Source organism: Hyperolius riggenbachi, chromosome 10 (genome assembly GCF_040937935.1).
Source record: "Hyperolius riggenbachi isolate aHypRig1 chromosome 10, aHypRig1.pri, whole genome shotgun sequence".
NCBI classification, from domain to species: Eukaryota; Metazoa; Chordata; class Amphibia; order Anura; family Hyperoliidae; genus Hyperolius; species Hyperolius riggenbachi.
Genome location: NC_090655.1, coordinates 26,958,753 through 26,969,273, shown reverse-complemented (window position 1 = coordinate 26,969,273; position 10,521 = coordinate 26,958,753). Strand labels below are relative to the sequence as shown.

General features: G+C 50.1%; 1 protein-coding gene across 3 annotated transcripts in view; it reads left to right on the top strand.

Moving 5' to 3' along the window:
* The first annotated feature begins 428 nt into the window (after positions 1 to 428).
* PHC1 (polyhomeotic homolog 1) overlaps positions 429 to 10,521 on the top strand; it is a 46,574-nt gene continuing 36,481 nt past the window's right edge. For 2 of the 3 annotated variants that reach the window (XM_068255260.1, XM_068255258.1), the window contains exon 1: positions 430 to 625. The gene's annotated coding sequence lies outside the window, so the exon portion shown is untranslated. Of the gene's footprint in view, positions 626 to 10,521 lie in introns of all 3 variants that reach the window. The other variant, XM_068255259.1, reaches the window with a different exon arrangement.

The following is a 10,521-nucleotide window of genomic DNA, read 5'->3' as shown; positions in this document are numbered from 1 at the left end:
TTGGCCCATTAGCTAAGCGTTTAGGGAAATCGCTAGAGGTTTGAATTGCTCCCTAAGCGCTCAAAAAATCGCTCTAGTGGGTTCCAGCCCCTATACAGCTATGAGGCTGGTGGCTATCAGCCTGGCCATATGGTGAGCAGTGATGTCCTGCTGGTGGGACCAGAGGTGATTAAGGGCCAGCAGGCAGTCCCCTCTTGTCCTGCACTCTCCTTCCCCCATCTAATAATTACACTGTACTGTGCAGACATAACACACACAGCTGCTGCTGCCACTGGCCCCGCCCCTGCTAACACTAAACAGGCATAAGACTTGCCACGCCCCCCTCCGTACAGGCATACCACACGTACAGCTGTGCCCGCTGGCCCCGCCCCCCGCTTACACTGTACTGTATGGGCATATCACACACACAGCTGTGCGGCTGGCCCCTCCCCCTGCTTTCCCCTAACAACAGCTCTCACTGAGAGACGACGGGCCAGGTCACGTGCTCAGGAAGTCGGCCCGTCTGAAGGGGAAATGACGTCAGGGGCTGAGAGAAAGAGCCAGACAGAGGAGACGCAGGGCTCGCAGTGAGCGGCGGGGGGAGGTCAGAGGTCAGCGCGGGACCGGAGAGGGGAAAGGTCAGGAGGTGAGAGCTGCAGCGAGGGGCTGGCCGGGCCAGAACGGGAGGGGGAGGCGGGGCTGTGCGGTATGTGTGTGAGAGCAGGGAGCCCCTCCCCCTGTGTGTAGTCTGTGTATGCATACTGTATGTGTGCTGAGAGGAGAGGGAGCCCCTCCCCCTGTGTGTACTCTGTGTATGCATACTGTATGTGTGCTGAGAGGAGAGGGAGCCCCTCCCCTGTGTGTACTCTGTGTATGCATACTGTATATGTGCTGAGAGGAGAGGGAGCCCCTCCCCCTGTGTGCACTCTGTATACTGTATACATGTGTGTGTGCTGAGAGGAGAGGGAGCCCCTCCCCCTGTGTGTACTCTGTGTATGCATACTGTATGTGTGCTGAGAGGAGAGGGAGCCCCTCCCCCTGTGTGTACTCTGTGTATGCATACTGTATGTGTGCTGAGAGGAGAGGGAGCCCCTCCCCTGTGTGTACTCTGTGTATGCATACTGTATATGTGCTGAGAGGAGAGGGAGCCCCTCCCCCTGTGTGCACTCTGTATACTGTATACATGTGTGTGTGCTGAGAGGAGAGGGAGCCCCTCCCCCTGTGTGCACTCTGTATACTGTATACATGTGTGTGTGCTGTACATGTGTGTGTGCTGAGAGGAGAGGGAGCCCCTCCCCCTGTGTGCACTCTGTGTATGCATACTGTATATGTGCTGAGAGGAGAGGGAGCCCCTCCCCCGTGTGTACTCTGCATACTGTATGTGTGCTGAGAGGAGAGGGAGCACCTCCCCCTGTGTGTACTCTGTATACTGTATGTGTGCTGAGAGGAGAGGGAGCCCCTCCCCCTGTGTGCACTCTGTATACTGTATACATGTGTGTGTGCTGAGAGGAGAGGGAGCCCCTCCCCCTGTGTGCACTCTGTGTATGCATACTGTATATGTGCTGAGAGGAGAGGGAGCCCCTCCCCTGTGTGTACTCTGCATACTGTATGTGTGCTGAGAGGAGAGGGAGCACCTCCCCCTGTGTGTACTCTGCATACTGTATGTGTGCTGAGAGGAGAGGGAGCCCCTCCCCCTGTGTGTACTCTGTGTATGCATACTGTATGTGTGCTGAGAGTAGAGGGAGCACCTCCCCCTGTGTGCACTCTGTATACTGTATACATGTGTGTGTGCTGAGAGGAGAGGGAACCCCTCCCCCTGTGTGCACACTGTATACTGTATACATGTGTGTGTGCTGAGAGGAGAGGGAGCCCCTCCCCTGTGTGCACTCTGCATACTGTATACATGTGTGTGTGCTGAGAGGAGAGGGAGCCCCTCCCCTGTGTGCACTCTGCATACTGTATACATGTGTGTGTGCTGAGAGTAGAGGGAGCCCCTCCCCCTGTGTGCACTCTGCATACTGTATATGTGCTGAGAGTAGAGGGAGCCCCTCCCCCTGTGTGCACTCTTTATACTGTATACATGTGTGTGTGCTGAGAGGAGAGGGAGCCCCTCCCCCTGTGTGCACTCTGCATACTGTATACATGTGTGTGTGCTGAGGAGAGGGAGCCCCTCCCCTGTGTGCACTCTGCATACTGTATATGTGCTGAGAGGAGAGGGAGCCCCTCCCCCTGTGTGCACTCTGCATACTGTATATGTGCTGAGAGGAGAGGGAGCCCCTCCCCTGTGTGTACTCTGCATACTGTATGTGTGCTGAGAGGAGAGGGAGCCCCTTCCCCTGTGTGCACTCTGTATACATGTGTGTGTGTGTGCTGAGAGGAGAGGGAGCCCCTCCCCTGTGTACACTCTGCATACTGTATACATGTGTGTGTGCGCTGAGAGGAGAGGGAGCCCCTCCCCTGTGTGCACTCTGCATACTGTATACATGTGTGTGTGCTGAGAGGAGAGGGAGCCCCTCCCCTGTGTGCACTCTGCATACTGTATACATGTGTGTGTGCTGAGGAGAGGGAGCCCCTCCCCTGTGCGCACTCTGCATACTGTATACATGTGTGTGTGCTGAGAGTAGAGGGAGCCCCTCCCCCTGTGTGCACTCTGCATACTGTATATGTGCTGAGAGGAGAGGGAGCCCCTCCCCCTGTGTGTACTCTGTGTATGCATACTGTATATGTGCTGAGAGGAGAGGGAGCCCCTCCCCTGTGTGTACTCTGCATACTGTATGTGTGTGTGCTGAGAGGAGAGGGAGCCCCTCCCCTGTGTGTACTCTGCATACTGTATATGTGCTGAGGGGAGAGGGCGCCCCTCCCCCTGTGTGCACTCTGTGTATGCATACTGTATATGTGCTGAGAGGAGAGGGAGCCCCTCCCCTGTGTGTACTCTGCATACTGTATATGTGCTGAGAGGAGAGGCAGCCCCTCCCCTGTGTGTACTCTGCATACTGTATGTGTGCTGAGTGGAGAGGGAGCCCCTCCCCTGTGTGTACTCTGCATACTGTATATGGGCTGAGAGGAGAGGGAGCCCCTCCCCTGTGTGTACTCTGCATACTGTATGTGTGTGTGCTGAGAGGAGAGAGAGCCCCTCCCCCTGTGTGTACTCTGCATACTGTATGTGTGTGCGCTGAGGGGAGAGGGAGCCCCTCCCCCTGTGTGTACTCAGTGTATGCATACTGTATATGTGCTGAGAGGAGAGGGAGCCCCTCCCCTGTGTGTACTCTGCATACTGTATATGTGCTGAGAGGAGAGGGAGCCCCTCCCCTGTGTGTACTCTGCATACTGTATGTGTGTGTGCTGAGAGGAGCCCCTCCCCCATGTGTACTCTACGTACTGTATATATGTGTGTGTGCTAAGGAGAGGGGGCCCCTCCCCTGTGTGTACTCTACATACTGTATGTGTGTGTGTGCTGAGAGAGGGAGCCCCTCCCCCTGTGTTTACTCTGCATACTGTATATATGTGTGTGTGCTGAGTGGAGGGAGCCCCTCCCCTGTGTGTACTCTGCATACTGTATGTGTGTGTGCTGAGAGGACAGGGAGCCCCTCCCCTGTGTGTACTCTGCATACTGTATGTGTGTGCTGAGAGGACAGGGAGCCCCTCCCCCTGTGTGTACTCTACATACTGTATACATGTGTATGTTGAGGAGAGGGAGCCCCTCCCCTGTGTGTACTCTGCATACTGTATATGTGTGTGTGCTGAGAAGACAGGGAGCCCCTCCCCTGTGTGTACTCTGCATACTGTATATGTGTGTGTGCTGAGAAGACAGGGAGCCCCTCCCCTGTGTGTACTCTACATACTGTATGTGTGTGCTGAGAGGAGAGGGAGCCCCTCCCCCTGTGTGTACTCTGCATACTGTATATGTGTGTGTGCTGAGAAGACAGGGAGCCCCTCCCCCTGTGTGCACTCTGTATACTGTATATGTGTGTATGTGCTGAGAGGACAGGGAGCCGTTCCCCTGTGTGCACTCTGCATACTGTGTGTGTGTGTGCTGAGAGGAGAGGGAGACCCTCACCTGTGTGTACTCTGCATACTGTATATGTGTGTGTGCTGAGAGGAGAGGGCGCCCCTCCCCCTGTGTGCACTCTGCATACTGTATGCATTATTATTATTTTTTATTTATATAGCGACAACATATTCCGCAACGCTTTACAAAGCACAATAAGACGAAAATGGGAACATAGATACAACTAACAAATGTACAGCAGAGTTCCAAGCAGCACAAATATTGTTACAAAGTAGTAAACATTAGGAGGATGACCCTGCCCTTGCGAGCTTACACTCTAATGGGTAGTGGGGGATACACTAGGTTAGGGGGTGGTGGATGGATGAGGCAGTGACTCTTTGCCTCTGATTACAGTGTGACAGATAAGGGCTATAGAATGTTATAGAATGTTATATGCTCAGCATTAGAAAAAGGGAGGCTGCAGCGCATCATCCGATCAGCGGAAAGGATAATTGGCTGTAGCTTACCTTCCCTGCAGGATCTTTACACTAGCAGGTGCAGAAAGAGAGCAGCCAAAATTGCCTCTGACCCCTCTCACCCAGCTCACTCCATCTTCCAGCGCATGCCTTCAGGAGTAAGATTCCGGTCAATCGCTACCAAAACCTCTAGACACAGGAACAGTTTTTTTCCTCAAGCGGTAGCCATACTTAATGCTGAACCACGTTAGAGCTGCTAGGACTGAAAGTAATCAGCACAGAACTAAACATGAACAATTCTCACATTGCTTACTGCCACTATACTTATAATGTCCTTAACTTGTAATATTCACACTGTCTGTCCTTGTATTGTTTTTGTTTGTGTTTGTTAAGCAACTGCCAAGACAAATTCCTTGTAGGTGCAAACTTACTTGGCGAAAATAAATTGATTCTGATTCTGATTCTGATAAGCTTGTCTGAAAAGGTGTGTTTTAAAGCGGTATCGTCACCATAAAAATCAAATTTCAACAGCAACTGGTCTGAGTGTATTAAGTGATAAAGATGCTAAGCCTGCATTCAAAACTTTCAAATGCTGTTGTGATTTGGAGTGATCACATACTTAAGGAGCACTGGCCCTTTAGTAGTCGTGCCAAAGAATTGCATGCTGGGGGTTCTTTTTATCTATAATCTATCCCTTCTCTTCCCTTTATTTCCCTGCCAGCTGTTTATCTGAAACCTAATCCTCTACTCACTTGTGTTTACAAGCAAGGCTGAGGCGACTCAGCGATTGGAGGAGACAAGAAAAAAAGTAAAGGGCAGAAATGACATCACGAGTTAGCCTTAACTGTGGGCAAAAGACATGGCCCCCACCAGGAACAGAATTCTCGTAATTTACTATATAACATTAACTGAAATCAAAACGTGGACAGTATAATACATGTGTTATGTAAGTAGATCAAGTATTTATCTACTTATGTTTTTTCCCTGGCATCGTATGGCTAATCCTACTGCTTTAAGAGTGCGTTTGAAGATGCCCAGGTTTGGAGCATGACGTACAGGCTGTGGAAGAGAGTGCCAGATAAGGGATGATGCTCGTTTAGGGCCTTTTTCCACTAGCCTGCGATTTGCTTCTGATCGCAAATCGCAAGGTACATTAAACTAATGGAAACTGCAGCAGCAATTTCCATTAGTGCGATCCGATTGCGATGCGATTTTGGTCAAAGCGCAATCGTCGTCCTGCTGCGTTTTGTATGCGATTGAGCTGGACTATAATGAGTATAGTAGCTCAATCGCAATCGCATGGTGGAAATTTAAACGCGATTGGAATCGCGATCGCGATCACATTTCATAGTGGAAAAGGGCCCTTAAAGTCCTGGATGCGAGCATGAGAGGAGGTGATCAGCTTAGAGGCCAGGAGAATTTCTTGGGAGGAGCGAAGGTTGCGGGAGGGACAATATCTTGAGATTAGTGAGGAGATGTATGGAGGAGACAACTCATGGAGGGCTTTGTATGTTGGAGTCAGGAGTTTGAACTGGATCCTCTGGGTAATGGGTAACCAGTGGAGAGAGTGGCACAGTGGGGCTGCATCAGAAGAGCGTGTGGCAAGGTGAATGAGGCGGGCCGCTGAATTTAGAAGTGATTGGAGAGGTGCTAGCCTGTTTTTTGCTAGACCACAGAGCAGGGTGTTGCAGTAGTCTAGGCGGGAGATGATTAAGGCATGAACAAGCATTTTGGTGGCCTCTTGTGTGAGGAAGGGACGGATACGGAATATATTTTTGAGCTGGAAATAGCAGGTGGTGGTTAATGAGGCAATGTGAGGTTTAAAGGAGAGCTCTGAGTCAAGTATAACCCCCAAGCAGCGGGCCTTAGTGGTTGAGGTTATTGGGGTGTTATCTACAGTTATGGTTGCAATTGGTGGGGGTGTAGATAGCGATGGTGGAAAAAATCACAATTTCCGTTTTAGTCATGTTGAGTTTGAGGAAGCGGGAGGACATGAATGCAGAAACGGCATGTGTGTGTGCTGAGGAGAGGGAGCCCCTCCCCCTGTGTGTACTCTGCATACTGTATATGTGTGTGTGCTGAGAGGAGAGGGAGCCCCTCCCCCTGTGTGTACTCCGTGTATGCACACTGTATGTGTGTTTGTGTGCTGAGGAGGAAGCCCCTCCCCTGTGTTTAGTCTGCATACTGTATATGTGTGTGTGCTGAGAGGAGGATGAGCCCCTCCTCCTGTGTGTACTCCCATATACTGTATATGTGTGTGTGCTGAGAGGAGAGGGAGCCCCTCCCCCTGTGTGTACTCCGTGTATGCACACTGTATGTGTGTTTGTGTGCTGAGGAGGAAGCCCCTCCCCTGTGTTTAGTCTGCATACTGTATATGTGTGTATGCTGAGAGGACAGGGAACCCTCTCCCTGTGTGTACTCTACATACTGTATACATGTGTGTGTGCTGAGGGGAAAGGGAGCCCCTCCCCCTGTGTGTACTTCGTGCATGCACACTGTATGTGTGTTTGTGTGCTGAGGAAGCCCCTCCCCCTGTGTGTACTCTGCATACTGTATATGTGTGTGTGCTGAGATGAGGGGCCTCCTCCCCTGTGTGTACTCTACATACTGTATACATGTGTGTGTGCTGAGGAGAGGGCCCCTCCCTCTGTGTGTACTCTACATACTGTATATGTGTGTGTGCTGAGAGGAGAGGAAGCCCCTCCCCCTGTGTGTACTCTGCATACTGTATACGTGTGTGTGTGCGTGCTGAGGAGAGGGCCCCCCCCCCTCCTCCTGTGTGTACTCTACATACTGTATATGTGTGTGTGCTGAGGAGAGGAAGCCCCTCCCCCTGTGTGCACTCTGCATACTGTATAGGTGTGTGTGCTGAGGAGAGGGAGTCCTTCCAGCTGTGTGTACTCTGTATACTGTATATATGTGTGTGCTGAGGAGAGGGAGCCCCTCCCCCTGTGTGTACTCTGTATACTGTATCAGTCAGTACAAATACTTATGTCTAAGAGAATATTGGGAGCAACAACACCATGAAGTCCAAAGAACACACCAGATAGGTCAGGTATAAAGTTATTGAGAAATTTAAAGCAGGCTTAGGCTACAAAAAGATTACCAAAGCCTTGAACATCCCACGGAGCACTGTTAAAGCGATCATTCAAAAATGGAAGGAGTATGGCACAACTGTAAACCTACCAAGACAAGGCCATCCACCTAAATTTACAGGCCGAATAAGGAGAGCGCTGATCAGAAATGCAATCAAGAGGTCCATGGTGACTCTGGACGAGCTGCAGAGATCTACAGCTCAGGTGGGGGAATCTGTCCATAGGACAACTATTAGTTGTGCACTGCACAAAGTTGGCCTTTATGGAAGAGTGTCAAGCAGAAAGCCATTGTTAACAGAAAAGCATAAGAAGTCCCGTTTGCCACAAGCCATGTGGGGGGACACAGCAAACGTGGAAGAAGGTGCTCTGGTTGGATGAGACCAAAATGGAACGTTTAGGCCAAAATGCAAAACGCTATGTGTGGCGGTAAACTAACACTGCACATCACTCTGAACACACTATCCCCACTGTTAAATATGGTGGTGGCAGCATCATGCTCGGGGGGTGCTTCTCTTCAGCAGGGACAGGGAAGCTGGTCAGAGTTGATGGGAAGATGTATGGAGCCAAATACAGGGCAGTCTTGGAAGAAAACCTCTTGGAGTCTGCAAAAGACTTGAGACTGGGGCGGAGGTTCACCTTCCAGCAGGACAATGACCCTAAACATAAAGCCGGGGCAACAATGGAATGGTTTAAAACAAAACCTATTCATGTGTTAGAATGACCCAGTCAAAGTCCAGATCTAAATCCAATCGAGAATCTGTGGCAAGATCTGAAAACTGCTGTTCACAAACGCTGTCCATCTAATCGGACTGAGCTGGAGCTGTTTTGCAAAGAAGAATGGGCAATGATTTCAGTCTCTAGATGTGCAAAGCTGGTAGAGACATACCCTAAAAGACTGGCAGCTGTAATTGCAGCAAAAGGTGGTTCTACAAAGTATTGACTCGGGGCTGAATAATTATGCACACCCCACTTTGCAGTTATTTATTTGTAAAAATGTTTGGAATAATGTATGATTTTCGATCCACTTCTCACGTGTACACCACTTTGTGTTGGTCTTTCACGTGGAATTCCAATAAAATTGATTAATGTTTGTGGCAGTAATGTGACAAAATGTGGAAAACTTCAAGGGGGCCAAATACTTTTGCAAGCCACTGTATGTGTGTGTGTGTGCTGAGAGGAGAGGGAACCCCTCCCCCTGTGTGCATGCTGTATACTGTATATGTGTGTGCTGAGAGGAGAGGGAACCCCTCCCCCTGTGTGCACACTGTATACTGTATATGTGTGTGTGCTGAGAGGAGAGGGAGCCCCTCCCTGTGTGTACTCTGTGTTTGCATACTGTATATGTGTGTGTGGGCTGAGAGGAGAGGGAGCCCCTCCCCCTGTGTACTCTGCATACTGTATATGTGTGTGTGCTGAGAGGACATGGAGCCCCTCCCCCTGTGTGTACTCTGTATACGTTTGTGTTGGGAGGACAGGAAGCCTGAAAGTGCCCTTAGTTGGTGGTGTGTCCAAGTGGTAACTTTTTTACAGCTAATAATTCTGAGAGCACAGCGAACAATGCTATTTATGCATAGTTAATCTGGAAGTGGCTGGATAGTGTAATGGTCAAGGGCCCATTTACACTTAATCAGTTGGTGTGCGTTAGTTCAGTTAAAACACGTTAAAGGACCACTACCGTGAAAGTTTTCATTTTTTTACACCCCCACAGTAGTTACACCCAACCATACAGAAGATTTACTGTGACATTTATTTCAATATCTAATAAGTGACATTAGCCTGTACTGCGGTCCACACGCTACCAGGAGCATCATTACTAATAAGGGAAGCGATACCCGGGTGTTTGTACAATCCTGAGAGAGGACTGTGACGATACTTTAATCAGTGATTGCAAGGTGGAAGTGGTAACACTGCATCATTTTGTTTACATTCACGTTATTCCTCATTTTCCCCAGGCTGCTTATTTGTACAGTACAGTATATCCAGCTCCGGTGCCATTTTTCATGTCTTACAGGCATCAGCTCACTTGCAACCAGCCTGAAGAGAGCAGCCGACCATGGGTTTCACACTGACATATGGCGCATGCACCGCCCACTGACATATGGCGCATGCACCGCCCACTGACATATGGCGCATGCACCGCCCACTGACATATGGCGCATGCACCGCCCACTGACATATGGCGCATGCACCGCCCACTGACATATGGCGCATGCACCGCCCACTGACATATGGCGCATGCACCGCCCACTGACATATGGCGCATGCACCGCCCACTGACATATGGCGCATGCACCGCCCACTGACATATGGCGCATGCACCGCCCACTGACATATGACGCATGCACCGCCCACTGACATATGACGCATGCACCGCCCACTGACATATGATGCATGCACCGCCCACTGACATATGATGCATGCACCGCCCACTGACATATGACTCATGCACCGCCCACTGACATATGACTCATGCACCGCCCACTGACATATGACTCATGCACCGCCCACTGACATGACGCATGCACCTCGCACTGTTTACTATATCCAGAGTCAGCTTCGCGTAGGGCCCAAAAACATGCTTACCATAGCAGAAGTTTTATTATATCAGAGTTTACTATACCAGGCATTGTTCCCATAGACTTATAGTGGAGATTGGCCGGGACCTGGAAAGGTAGTGCTCTATACCTGAGTTTATTATAACAAGATTATACTGTATTTAGAAATGAGCTATGCTTGGAGATGAGTTCAATATATCAAATTAATACGTTGCAAAGTGAGAAGTTGAAAAATAGAAGATAGATCAAGAAATTATTGATATCCACCGTGAGCCTGCAGGTCATCATCTATTTCCCACCAGCCATGGCTCTGACATCACACTGTGGGAGGGGTCTCACCGCAATATCAGCCATACAGACCCCCCTGATTCTCTATTTGAGAAAAGGAATAAATTTCTCATGGGAAAGGGAGTATCGGCTACTGATTG